The 14550-nt window shown below is 35.8% G+C and overlaps 1 protein-coding gene across 2 annotated transcripts in view; it reads right to left on the bottom strand.

The window, feature by feature from the left end:
- The window catches only part of RAB27B (RAB27B, member RAS oncogene family), a 125690-nt gene that overhangs the window by 49613 nt on the left and 61527 nt on the right, over positions 1-14550 (bottom strand). The window contains exon 1 of one of the 2 annotated variants that reach the window (XM_033087567.1): positions 3285-3529. The exons of the other annotated variant lie outside the window; for it this stretch is intronic. The gene's annotated coding sequence lies outside the window, so the exon portion shown is untranslated. Of the gene's footprint in view, positions 1-3284; positions 3530-14550 lie in introns of those variants that run through there. 2 annotated transcript variants of the gene reach the window in all.

Below are 14550 nucleotides of genomic sequence, written 5' to 3'. Positions count from 1 at the left end.
TAACACCTTGGTAATTATGTGTTCCTTTATTCATCCATTCTACAAGGCATTTTTAAAAATTGATTGTATTAGAGCCTCTATGTAGCCTCATGAATTTTTCTAGTGGTATCTATCTTGGGATAATAGGAAATGCTATTTTCAAATTTTTAAAAGTTAGTTTATCTGAATTCCTTATTTTTAAGAACTCCATCTCTTATCAAAACTGCCAATGATTCCAAATTACCACATACACTCATCACTCCCCAGTCCTCTTGTCACTCATCATTCTAGCAACATCTGACAAACATCTGACAAAACTGAACTTTCCCCTTTTTTTTAATTACTTCCTGGTTTGGGTTCCCTGACAACATGTTCTTCTGGTTTACCTCCCTCTTCACTGGCTTTTTACTGGCTTCTTCTATGCAAGATCCCTCAGTGTTAGACTAAGCCAGAGCTTGGCCCTTAGGGCCCTACTTTTCTCTCTCTTTCTACTATCGCTCCAGGTGATGTCCTGAATGTGTGGCTCGAAGTAGCATCCACAGGCACATGATTCCCAGCTTTCAATGTTTGACTGTGACTTCTTCCAACTACTCCAGATTCTCATATCCAAAAGCCCAGTTTGACATTTCCACTCAGATATATAAAAAGATCTCAAAGGGCTGGATACCAATTCTTTACTTTCCTTTCAAACCTGTTCTTACACTAGGTTTACTCACCTTAGGAAACAGCTTCACTACCTACCCAGTATTATTTAGTATAAAACCTGGTGATCATTTTGATTCTTCCTTTCCTTCATCCCCACCCCTTATCCAATTAGCCAGCAAGTCCTGTCAGTCCTGCCTTCAAATGTTTCCTGAATCTATCTACTTCTCTTTGGGACCACTGTTTCCACCCTGTTCTATGCCACTGTCATCTCCGGTCTACTGAAATAGCCTCCTAACTGGTCTCTCTCCTACTCCGCTTGCCCTACAATACATTTTCCTCACGGAGGCCATGGTGATCTTCTAAAAAGAGGGCCTTCCCCGAGGCTTTTCCTCACCACTGCATCACACAGTCTCCCTCCCCTGCCCAGGTTACGCTCAGGATTACACTTTACATTTTTTAATAGCACTGAAACTTGCACAATTACTAATTTATTTATTGGCTTAGGTGTCTAATGGAAGGTATTTTAAACTACGTGTTAAACAGAGTTTTATTCTCATTATTGGTACGCTAGACATATTTTCTTCATGGAAGGAGGGCCTGTGAGAGAAGGTTAATGTTTAGAGAACACGAATATTGATTGCAAAGGGCATGAAATAAATTAAGTAATATTCACAACTCCATTTATGGGGTTTACAATACGGTTTTTATTGTGCTTAGTGATATTGCCACTTCCTACAACTATATAATAAACTTAAGCTCCATAGACACCTCACAAGGACCTAAAAAAAAAAAAATCATTCCCCTTTAGCCGCCATCTTTAGAAAGCGACAAATTCATCACGAAAACAACTTGTTTGTCCTGTTTTTAGTGTAATTGTTTTCCTGCATCACAGTATTACAATGGCTTGCTTAAGAGCTGCACTACTGGTCAACCTGCCTTGATGAATCAACTCAAGAAACTGGATTAATTGTGAGTTGAGCATTATGTGAATAGATGGTCTACGTTTTACGCTCCACTGTTCTGAAAAGACCAAAAAAAAAAAAAAAAAAAAAGAAAAGAAAAGAAAAAAAAAATCTAGCCAGAAATTTCCCAGAGTGAGGGTGGGAAAAGAGCAGCTTTCTCTTCTGAACCACCTGGAGTTTTGGAAAACTTCCACTTCTCTAGAAGAATAGTTAAATACATGAAAAGTAATTCAGAAACCAAAAGGTAATTTTAGTATATGTTGGTGTGCCAATGAGCTGGGTCGATCAATTATTGTAGGATTACCTTCCCTATCAGGTCAAAGATTCCTGTTCCAAAAAGAGCCTACGAGAGTTGTGGTTTGCCTACATACGGCAGATCCCTTTAATTCTTTCTTGGCAACTATGAGAACTGGCTCCTCCAGTTTCATCTGCAATGTTTTATTTCCCTTTCGAAAGCAATGATGGTAACATTTTATGGGAGGCCATAGTCAGTTCTTAAGCAGAAAGCCTCATTAACATTAAACTACTGTCAAGATTACCCTTTTTTGGGCATCCATAAGAATCCCCTCTTGCTTTCAAGAAAGGCTGATCCCATCTGGGTAGAAGATTATGCTAGGAAACTGTGAAAAATATTGAGGGAGAATGGCTCTCACTTCCTACTACAATTTGGACTTGATAGTAACTTGAAAATTCAATAAACTTAAATACCTGAGGCTATAATGCTGAAGCCCATCTTTTCTGTTAACTTTAAAAATTTAGAACTATATAACCATGTATATAATATATATTTATAATGTTACTGAACATGCATGAATGTAACTAAATATTAAAAACAGCACACATTTTTAAGCAAAATTCATAGCTATTATTACGTTAAATAATAATTTTGCTGCCAATCATACTGAAACTGTTATTAATTTGGGCTTAATAGTGTACCATTTAAACAGCTGGAATCTTATACTCTTAGCTTTAGATCTTGAAATAAAAAGCTAGCAAACATGTTATAGATGTGACTTTAACCAAAGACAACTTTTTCCCAGGAAGGCAGCCTCTCTAGCTTTTGCTAATTGCATTTCACCTGCTTCAATAGCTTTCAGGTAACTAAATAATGTTATTTTGGAAACTAATTTATTATGACCACTTGAATGAACACACACGCTCACACCGTAATAGCTGCAACACTTGGATCAGAATTTGGAAATAACTGAGCAAAAAATTGGAAGACACAAATTACTTTTGATTTTCTACAGCTGTCTCACCTGAGGACGTGCAAAGAAATGTCCTATCAGTTGCCCGGCTTGCCTCACTAAATCGCTTCTTAAATGAAACTCTATATAAACAATCGTGATTATCATTATAATTATTATTAATTTCTTGGTTGTTTTTTGAGATACAAATGGAAGGACACTGGCATTGCAGTGCCTAGCTTTGTATCCTAACCAGCTGTTTGATATGCGGAATACCAAAACAAAGACAGCCAGCTAGACTTTTCCGATGCCATCCTCCTACACACATCACGTCTTCACTAGGATTTCTGTGGAAGCGCGATCTAGGGCGCTCACACAACCAGGCTCCGCTCGCCTGTCGGCCTGCTGCTCCTCATCCACGTCTTACTTCCTTTTCCAGGCTAGCAGCTGAGAAAACCCTGAGTGGGTGGGTACACATTCCAGCAAGAACAGCCCGGCTTCCCCAACTCACCAGCCTGCGAAGTTTCCTTTGCGAGACGGCTGGGTGTCAGGTTTCAGAGGCTCCCTTCCCCTTTCCCAAGCCCTTGAACTCCGGGGCTTCCACACCAGCAAAACGCAGGGTCTGCTTTACAGAGCAACCATCATGGGGACAGCTCCTTCCTTTTCCAACCTGTGGCGCTGGACCGGCCCCACGCTGCACTGTCCCCAGCCCCTGCCCGTCAGGACTGCAAGTGGCAGGACTTGTAGCACCACCCCTGAATCCTCCGAGACGCCTGGATCTGGAAGGTTTGTGTGAGAAGAAGGCGTGTCTCCCAGTCCTAACGCGGATGTGCGGAACTCACCTCAGGGCAAATCTTGATGGGTGACTCAAACTGGCTTGGCTCCTGGTGAAATTCTCCTCTGTGGAGCCTCAAAGCTCGAGCAGCAGCTCCTTTCTATTGCATTATTTTCCCGTATTTTCTTTGATATCTCTTACTGCAAAAGCGGAGGGCACTGAGAACTGCCTCCAAAACATTGCATTCTCTCCTCCCAGAGGATGTCTCATTAACTATAGAGAGCAAGGAATTGCCAGTGGAGAACGAAGAAAAGCCTCAGGAAATGAAAGTTGGAAAGAAATTGATGTTTTAAAAGTTAGGATCTATAAATATGAATACATCAATCAGTATGTTAAACGCTAATCTTTGCCTCCTAGTCACTTCAGAGATCAGCAGTTTAGTAAATAGAGATCCAGGCTATGAGATCAAACAAAATCAGGACACACATTCACTGAACAAATATTTAGTACCCACGATGTGGCAGACCCTGTTCTAGACACTTTGCAAGCATCCACAGAAGAGATCCTGGTTGGCTCTCTTGAGGTCACGTTTCAGACAGACTGACATCCGTAGTTTACAGACTGATGGTAAAGGTAAGAATCCAGTTATATACATATAATAGCAGCTGATTCATTCCTCTGTGAATAAAGTTAAAAAGGTACAAACCTGTTGCTTGCACTCATTCATGTTGGTAAACAATGAGATGACTGCTTAAATTTTGTTATGGGACCCAGTTCTGATAGGGTGCCCCAGAGAATCAGCTAGGAAGCCTCTCCCAGCTGTGGGAGGGGTAAATGAAGACCCCAAAACCAAAAGCGACCACAAACAAACAATAGCAAAGAAGTGGAGGAGTATTGGAGAAAACATTTGGTCCCGCGGGAATCTGTTCCTCCAATTGGAAAATATGGAAGAAGTTCTATTTTCTATGCCTCAATGTCCTTATCTTGAAAATGGGGATAATAAAATGCCTTCTTAGGGTTATTGTGAGTAAATGAGATCATGTCAGCTAAGTGCACAGAACAGTGCCAGCCACAGTAAATTCTATACATGTGTTAGCTATCCTTCTTATTTTGGTAGCACTTATCTACTTCGTTCTCCCAAAGTAAGGTCCAATTCATAAAAAAATATTCTGATCCACCAGGAGAAAGTATAGGAGGGTCAGGTTGTAGATTTTCAAAAGACATATGCTGGGAATCTATAATCATGGTAAATCTATTTTGCATCCATCAGCAATATCTAAGTATACGACAAGTGTGTGTCCAAGGGCCTGGAGAGAGATAAAAGAAGGACCGTAACCTTAAATTTATTCCACTGTATGTAGCACATTAATTTAAAATAATTCTCTGCGCTATACAATGATAATCTGTGTTCTTCACCTCGTTCATGTGTTCACTTACATTAACCCTAATAGCTATTGTTTCCTGTGTGCAGTAGAGTTTATAAAGCCCTCGCCCATAGACCATCTCACTTGCTTTCACAACATTGCTCTGAAATAGGTGAGGCATTTGCTATTTTTTTGGTCCCCATTGTAGGAATGAAGAAACTGAGGTTGAGACAGTCCCAACAATGTGCCCACAACCATGAGGGTCCATAAACGCAGAACTCAGGTCCACTGATCCCGAAGGCAGGGCTCACGGCAGTCACTACATCATGCTCCCTCGCTACTATTTCTAGAAAAAAATCCTATCATGAGAAAGTCTAACACACACATTTATCACCTGCCCTCTTTGTAAACTTCCCCAGATACGTGTATTGGCTGCCTTGCAGGGTCAACTTGTGCAGGGACTGTCACTTGCCACCTAAGTCCTGTCTTTCAGATTCCGGGGCTCAGAAGCACTAGTGTTACATAGTGACACTACTCAGCTAGTCCAGAGTGGGAGAATTTTTCTTTCCCTCTGGGAACAGGGATGCTAGGAGAAGGAGGTGGGGATACAAGAGAGGAATGAGTCTTGGCCTCCTCGTGAAAGCCACTTTGAACAGAGGCAGGGCAGAATAAAAGACCTTGGAAAAACCAGGCGACAGCATTATGTGTCATAATAAAAAAATAAATAAATACCTTCCTGTATCTGGAGTTTCTGTAGCATGAATTAAATAGACGTAATCTCTGTCAATAGGCTTGTCCTTCAATAAATACAGCACTGAGGTCAACAGATATAAAAGTACATGGGAAAATTCTAGTGGAAAAATGGCAAATTGATCACAGGTGTTTCATCTCCCCTGCCTCACACTCCTCTAACACAAGAATAAGTGATTTAGAAAATATATATATATCATGAAATCATAAAGACAAATAAAAGGGAGAGGAGACATAAAAAGACAAAATAAACTGTAATAGATGGTGGGAAGAACTTAAGTCAGGTGGAGGCTGGGTAACTGATTTGGAAGAGAAGAGTTAAACCATTTGTAAGCCTGTAGGAGGAGTTAAGGATAAGAAGCAAGACAATTCTCTCTGCATAACCCAGGGAGGCTCAGGCCTAGGAGGCATAAACATCACCATAGAAGGAGACCAGCTGGTGGGGTGAACACAGGGGTTTGGTTAGATGTCTGTACACAGAATGCTGGACCCAAAGTTCCTTTCTCCACTGCAGTGCCATTAGCCAACCATAACTTCATCCATCTGCTCAACCTGGCCTCCAGGAGACTGGAGGTTTATTTTTTGGAGAAAGTAAACTAGAGGAATTGTGGTTTAACGAGATGAACTAAACACAAACATTTTTACTCTGCTCCTGCTGAAAATGAATTAAAAAGAAATTTGTATATAAGATAGAAAAAAAAAACTCTTGAAATTGAAAATATACTATGGGTCATAAGATTAATTTGACAAAAAATCTTCAGGAAAATAGAACAAAAAGTTATAGAAATAAAAAATTGGAGAAAAGGGAAATTTTTTCTGACTAATGAAAATCCCAGAGTTCCAGAAAAGAGTTTTTTCTTTTTATCCAGAAAGGGATGAAAAAATTAATTAAAGAAATAATGCAAGAACAATTCCAGAAATGAAGATCATGAATCTTTGGGATCAAAAGTTCCACTAAAAGCCCAGGAGAAGAATTTTTTTTAATATATTGATTAATCAATTAATTAAACATACTAAGATACATCATTCTGAAATGTTAAAAACCGAGGAATAAAGAGAACAACCTAAAACATCTTCCAGAAACACAAAGTAGATCACATCAAAGGAAAGGAAAAATTTACAATAGGTATAACGCATGCTAAACAAAACAAAACAAAAGGATATTACTAACTCCAATGAAAATAAAAGGTTGTGAGAGAACAGAAACATAATGATAACACAGCACTTTGCTCAGATGTGGATATAATAAGAATAATGGGAACATTGAAAAGAAAGTAACCATAAATTATGACATAACTGTACGTAGAGAGTAGAGATAAGATAGTCTGTGTTTATGTGTGTGTAAAACAACTAAATCCTCAACTATTATAACATAGAGTCCATAGATAACGGGTAAAATTGCTAAATAAAGAAATAGCAGAATAAGGAAAACATTTTGAAATATGTCAGTACAATAAAAAGGACTAAAAAAGTCAAATGTCTTCCTGTGGGGATTGAGACTTGAGGAGATGTCTGCTAGCTAGTTTATTAGAACTTTAACACCATTTAAAACAAAAAAACTATGAGATATATTCGCTAAGTAAAAATTAAATTAATATTAAAGTAGCTTTAAAATATACACAGGGAAACAAAAGACATGTGTTCATTAGGGAAAACATTCAATTTATTAAAATACTTAAATATATTTTTTTGCATAATAACTTACAAGCAGTGGAGAAAGTGAATTTGGGGTGTAGACTAATGATAGATTGTGAGGTTTGCACAGTCATTTATTCACTCAACAAACATTTACTAATAACATGTGCCTCATACTGTGCCAGGAAGAGGGCATAACGTAGAGAAAACAAAGGAAAACTATAAGGTGCTGTAAGAGAAAATAAGCATTGTAAAGCTTTAAACAACAAATATATTTGGTTTCTCCTCTCTTGTCCTTCGTGTCATGAGCCACTGACTTAATTGCTTTTCATCCTTCAAAATATTATACTCTTAAAAATTGCCATCTTGTCTCTCTCTACTTGAACCCCAAACTGGTGAGATCAGAGGTTTCCTAACTCACCCTTCTCCTGGGACTGCAGGGAAGCTTTTGTCAGCTAGCCATGCACAGGTTTGCCTCCACCCTCTGCTGATTTTCAGTTCATATGAAATCTGTGTAATCACAAATAAAAATCAACCCCTCCCCAGTTTGAAGAAACCCCACAGCATGACTAAAAGTCACAAAACTGGACTTCCAGGTCATGCTAGTTTTACTAACCACTTTGAAAGATGTTACTTCAAGAAATATGTAGGTTTAAGTGAATTTCTACTAGCAAATTACTTTAAATGGGTCACACATCAAGACCTATTTTAGGCATCAAAGTGGACTTGTTCACATAATTGTATGTAGGGCATCTGCTCTATGATGAGGTCTTTTTTTTTTTTTTCTCAATAGGGGAAACTTTATTAGGGAATAACTCTCCAATAGACTTGAAACAGTTCTAAATTATAAGATGTTTTCCAGAAATTCATGATGCGAAAGGTAAAGTGAGTGCTACCAATACACACAAAATCCAACCAAAGTTTCTTAGCAGCTGCCAGTAGCAATGCAGGTGCAATTCCAAATTCTGACCTTTTATTATTGGCAAGAGACAACGTTGCCAAGTTTTGTTTTGTTTTGTTTTTGTATGATGAGGTCTTAACCTCTCTATTTCCAACTTCATTTTGCCTCTGTTTCTTAGAATGTGAAACCAACACACACTGGGACCTTCTATAGAAAAGGACCAAATGGTTTCATGAGTAACATTTGCATGTAGCCTTGATGCAAGCCCTGACTTGAGAAGCCATAGTAACAGGTAAGCCATTATTCTGGCTATGAATAGTGTTTGACCCTTTATAAATAACCACAAAAAATCTACATGTATAATTATGGGTATAATTAAAATTACAAAATTGTTTAATCAAATTAACAAGTTGATTAAGAAGAAATAGATTTATATTAATAAAAAAACTAAGCAGAGAATAATGTCATGACAATACATATACATGAGCATAAATATACAGAGAGGTGCCAAAAAAATGTATACGCATCTCTTAAAATGTGTATACATTTTTTGGAACTCCTGGTAGTTGTATATCAACATATATAACTGTAAGTGTAAGCATAAGTATAGTTATATACAAGCACATGTAAAGTATATACATATACTTGCTTAATATTAGCTTTATAGTGAGCTACAAAATAAAATGTTACGTGTGCCTACCATGTAAGTGTAAATGAATAGATGGTGATTTATTCATTTTTCCCAAAATATGTTACCAAAAAACAGTGTTCTTGTTCACAACTTTTGCAACCTTTTAACTGCAAATACTTCAAATTGTCATGTCACACATCTTCGGAATAATTTTTTTCTTAAATTCCTTTGCCTTTTACCCAATTTTCAGGTTATTTTCCAAGCATCCAAACTAACATTGACCAACATAATTTCAGGCAAATTTGTATTCCCCCCCAATTTTTTTGATCAAATTGAAGTATCTTCACGAATGTTCCATTATAAGATATCTACAGCGACAACAATATATACATCTCTTTTTTAGAGTATAATTTGAGAAATGATGTTTGTCTTATATTTGATCACACAGGATGTTAAAAGATAATTTGCAAAAATAACATTTAGTAAATGAAGATTTGGTTATAACAAAGAATTCCATGTTAAATGATTTCTTCTTAAAACTATATTTTCAAATATGTCAACTGTAATTGAAAATTTTTTTAATTAAAAAATCTATATTTTTCCAAAAAAAGTAATGATGCCTTAATGAATAATTTTACATCATAATTACATGAAACACGATCTAATATATTTTTATCATCGATATGGTAAATGTCTACAAGCACATAATGAATTTTTATTATATTTCTACTATATAGTTAAATGTTCTATTTCCAAAATAACATGAGAATCATAAGGACCATAGCTGTACAATACCTCCTGAAATATGCATTGTTACCATATCCACTAAGTAGGTTTCTGTTCTGTGGAATTTTTCACTACAGATTTCATTACTACTGTAGATTGAGGGAATGGAAGAAAATCCCTACATACTTCTTATAAAGTATATGCTTTTGTTAGAACCACTCACCTTATTTTACATAAGTTATAAATAATCTACTTTTATAATTATAAATCTGGTGTGAGTCTTGAGAGAGGAGAAGATGTTTTAAAAGAACTGATAAAAGAATACACGATCAGAATGAATATACCACAATTAATAAGAACTTCTCATGTTCTTGCATTTCCCCACCTATTAATCATCTTCTTGGTATAAGGCTTTCAACCCCTTCTCTGTTTGTAAGGTCTCCTCCAATGCTTATCTTGGTGGCAGTCCCTTATGAAAGTCAAAGGGGTCAGATACTCATTATAGGGGTAGCAGAGTGTATAGCCTGGATGCAATAGAATTGAGTGGTTCCAACAGTGGCATTCATGTGATTACATATGATTAAATGCCTTTAGGCTTATGCCAGCTTGCCCTGGAGTGGGGGCAACAAAATATCAAACCTGGGAAAAGCAATCTTACAACTAAAAGAAATATGGAACATGCTAATTTACATAAGCCAAGAAGTGAGAAATGCATATGCAAATGGGTTCTAAGGGTGTTTGTATCAAGGAAGAAGGAGCACAATTTTAGAACAGATGGACTGACTAATATAGATGCCCAGGATAAAATGTACTAATTTGATTAGCAGTGTTTGTAATTGTTTTTTTCAGTTTGATGAGATTCAAAGCTAGAGTAAGCCATGTCTTAATTCAAAGAACCACCCTTGTTCTTTAAGAAGGAAACTGCAACAATATTACAAATACTTACAGAATATTCTATATTTCTTCTTTCTACATTTCCCCAAAGGATCATACAACTACTTTTCAAAGTAACAGGCACTGGGGAACAGGAACCTTTCCAGAACAGTAGAACATTGAGGAATCACTAATGGCTAAGTAACAAAAAAGTCACTGCAATTCAGATTCAAGTCAAGGCTAATGGCTTAATCAATTCTACTTCACAGTGGATTCAATCAGAGTTTCAGCTCCATCTCATGTTTGTCGTTTTCCTATTGGCTAAGGGATAATGTAATAGAAAGGTTAATTTGGAGATACTGAAACTATGCAACACAGCCCCAGAGACTATATCCAATGGGATAGTTACTCTCAGAAAGAACTGCAGATATGAGTGTCACTATTAAGACCTCAAATGAGGCAAAGGAGGTGCTTCCTATCACATCTCCACTTGAGTCCCTACATTGATCTGTGTAGAAGGTAGATGGGTCTTCAAGAATGACGATGAATATCTATAAACTTAATCAGATGATGACTTCAAATGTAACTAATGCAACTAATCAAATAGATATAGATTCTAATATAATTGGTATACTTGGATAGGTGGGTCTAAGTCATTTATTTACTGAATTACCCACAAGGTTCTCCAATTGATCCACATTTTAGACAAAGCACTTCTGCTTCTTGTACTTGATACCAGAAAATTTATAATAAAAGAATTGCCTGCAGTACATAAAGTAGGGTGCTTCATGGAGCCTTTGGCATTTCCTTCGAGGGGGAGCATTTTGGAAGCCTCTGTCTACAGTATTCTATAACTTAGGGTCTTCCCAAGTTCTGTATAGAGTAAGATGAACAAGAATTCCAAACCAAAAGACTTGCATTTTACTCCAAGTTCTGCCAAAAGACCTCTGTGATGGATTCTTCTTTGATCTTACATGCTAAAAACAGAGGATGTAAGAATAATTCGTTCTGCTTATAAAAATTTCATTTTTTATAAATTATGGTCAATTTTTTAAATTATGGTCTGACACCATTATAGGTGTCCAAAGGACGAATGTTCAATGAGTCAGTAAATAAATGAATATGTTCACTACTCTGACATCTTTAAAAAGGAAGTTTTCGCAGAAAAGGGCAAAAGAATCTCTTATCCATTCTGTGACATATTTCAGCAAATATGATTTTTCATAACTAAGATATTAAAAGTTGGGGGAAAAGATTTGTGAAAATGATTCAAAGCACTACATATTAGTCTCTCAAAGATAATATAATTTGCAATAAAAATGTCCATAGCAAATTAAGGGAACTCCTTGAGCCAAAATGGTACAAATGTGTGTAATTTTTCTTAATGAAAATTAGAAGAAGAAATTTTGACTCCCTCCTATGAGTTATTATAACCTCATGTCATAATTAAAGGTAAACATACAGGCAACTCTCTCTCCTACTATTTAACATAAGATAAATAAATCACAGAAGTGCCTTGGCTATCTATTGCTGGGCACCCTGGATATGTCACAATCAGAAAATACACGGCCCAAACTTGTCCTTGATGATATAAGATCTTGTAACATTGCTCGTCACAATTTGGAATCTGCTCTCTACGACTAACAGCAAGTGTTTGTAAGTTATCTTTCCTCTTCTTCCTCCTTGACTCTATCACTGTAAAGATAAAATCATTTTCCTTAAAACTTCTGTTTTATAAAATTAGAAAATATTTGCTGCAATCATTCATTGATTGTTAATAACCACCCAATTAGTTAGAGAAAAATTTAATATACAATTTCACACAAGTCCATCCTCAGTTGTTTCAGCATAAATAGATCTACAGATTCAAAACAGCACTAATATAGGCTTTGGATAATATTGGAAATTTGTGAACTAGCTCAAAGTTGAATTTAATTCCTGACGCCATAACTCCATGATCCCCATGAGTCCTGTAGTAGCAAATATTATTGTATATAAGCTATCCTTGATTTGACATTGCTTTTTGCCCTCAGTTTGGCCCTAGGGGACCTCGTACATTTGCTGGCTCAATTAAGGGTTTTGGGCTATGACAAGGAAATACTAACTCCACTCCTCCACAGTAACTCCAAGGGTTTGCTACTTACACCTCAGTAGCAAATGAAACTTGACTTTATACTAATGAAACTATACTTTATACTGTTAATAGAGACTATAAATAGTTTCATCTCTACAGCTCAATTTTTTATGTCATAACATAAAGAATTAAGTGATATTCAATAAACCAGTTGAAGAAGGCAAGGGATTAGATAATTAAATTTAATAAATAAAAACACTAAAACAAAAAAAATTGTATTTAAAGAGAGAATCTTTACTTAGCTGGTAAATTAATAATATTAAGTGGAATATCAAATTCCTTGATGATGTCACAGAAGTCAAACATTTATAGTTTAGTCAAACGTTTTATAGTCAACCATTTTAGTTTTGAAAATTAAAATCCACATTTTTGGCTCTCATTGGCTAGAATAATTATCTCATTATTTTATTTACCCATCCTCAAAATTAAATCACTTAGTCTCTACTTATCCTTTTTGGTGTCCCCGTTTAATGCATCTTTCCTCATTCAATTAATATATACCTGTAATTTTTAAAACTGCATTAAGTTTGACTGAATATTTTCCATGATCATCATGCTTCTGATGAGAAGGAAAAGTTTTGATTTTTGGTGTTTTGGTTTTTTTTTTACAAATATTTTTGTTCTAACATTTCACATTAAATTTCTTTCTTTGAAATGTTCTGATATTTTTAAATCTGGTAAGTGGTATTAAATATAATACAGTTGGCCTAGGACTCATGTAATAATCATTACTATTTTCTTGAATTTTCAGTATTGTTTTTGACCATTGTTTAAAACTTTTTCTATTTGCTGAAAATATGAAGCATTCTATTCTATCTTAGCTTAATTGATGTATCCATTAAGTTATGTTTAATTATAATATCCTTTTATAGCTAAAGAATTGCTAGTTCTAGGCTCATTAATTTTACTAAAGCCAAAACCTAGGACAATTATTATATTGTAACTAATCTATAGTAGAAAATGTAGACTATATTTTTATTTTATCAACTTAACCCAAGAAAGGTAACGGCTGCTGGTTTAAATTTTTGCACATAAGTATTTTTAAAAGAATAGTAATGTACACAATCAAACATTTACAGTATATCAGACATAAGAATGTGTCATGTATAGTTTATTAGTACTAAATAGTCAAGTCCTATGCCCAAAAGGCTTTGGCTTATGGTTAGTTTGCATTTGGCACCTATTTTATTTTTTCACTTATTTGTATCTATTTATACCCCAATTTGTTTCAGAAAGATAATTTTTTTCTATAACTTCATAAAATACAGTAAATAAAATTGAAATCAATAACATAATAGAGAAATGGGCAATAAAGTTGAACAGGCACTTTACAAAAGAGAATACCCAAATATCCAGTAGGCATGAAAAAGTGCTCACCTTCTTTGGTCATCAGAGAAAAGCAAACTAAACCGTAGTGAGACATAACTATGCATCTACCAGTACGACTAAAATGAAACAGCAAGTATGGACGAGGACATGGAGCAACTGAAATGCTCATTCACCGCTAATGGAAGTGTACATTGGTTTGACTATTTTGGAAAACTGAACTTGGGCAGAGATATGGTCCATTCTAAATATACGGTTTGTGGAACTTTGTAATGTGTACACCAGGAGTCTTTTACAAGAGCGATTTGTAATAGTTGCAAACTGAAAACAACCTACATGTCCACAAAAAAATAAATTACAAAATGGAATGTAGGTGTATTCATAAAATGGAATATTACACATCCATGAGAATAAAGGATTCCTACCTGCAACAACATTAACAAATCAAACAAGCATAATATTGAAGGAGAAAATCCAGACGCAAAACAACATTAATCTGCAGGATTTCACCGTTATAAACTTCAAAATCAGACATAATTAATCACTAGTATTACCAGCGAAGACAGTGATTATCTTACGAGGACCAGGAGGAGTGACTTAGAGGAGACACGAGCGGGCTTCTAGTGGTGTTCTACATCCTGTTGAATACATGTTCTATGTCC

The sequence above is a fragment of the Rhinolophus ferrumequinum genome, chromosome 19, assembly GCF_004115265.2.
Source record: "Rhinolophus ferrumequinum isolate MPI-CBG mRhiFer1 chromosome 19, mRhiFer1_v1.p, whole genome shotgun sequence".
Taxonomy (NCBI): Eukaryota; Metazoa; Chordata; class Mammalia; order Chiroptera; family Rhinolophidae; genus Rhinolophus; species Rhinolophus ferrumequinum.
This window is presented reverse-complemented; position numbering and strand designations above follow the sequence as displayed.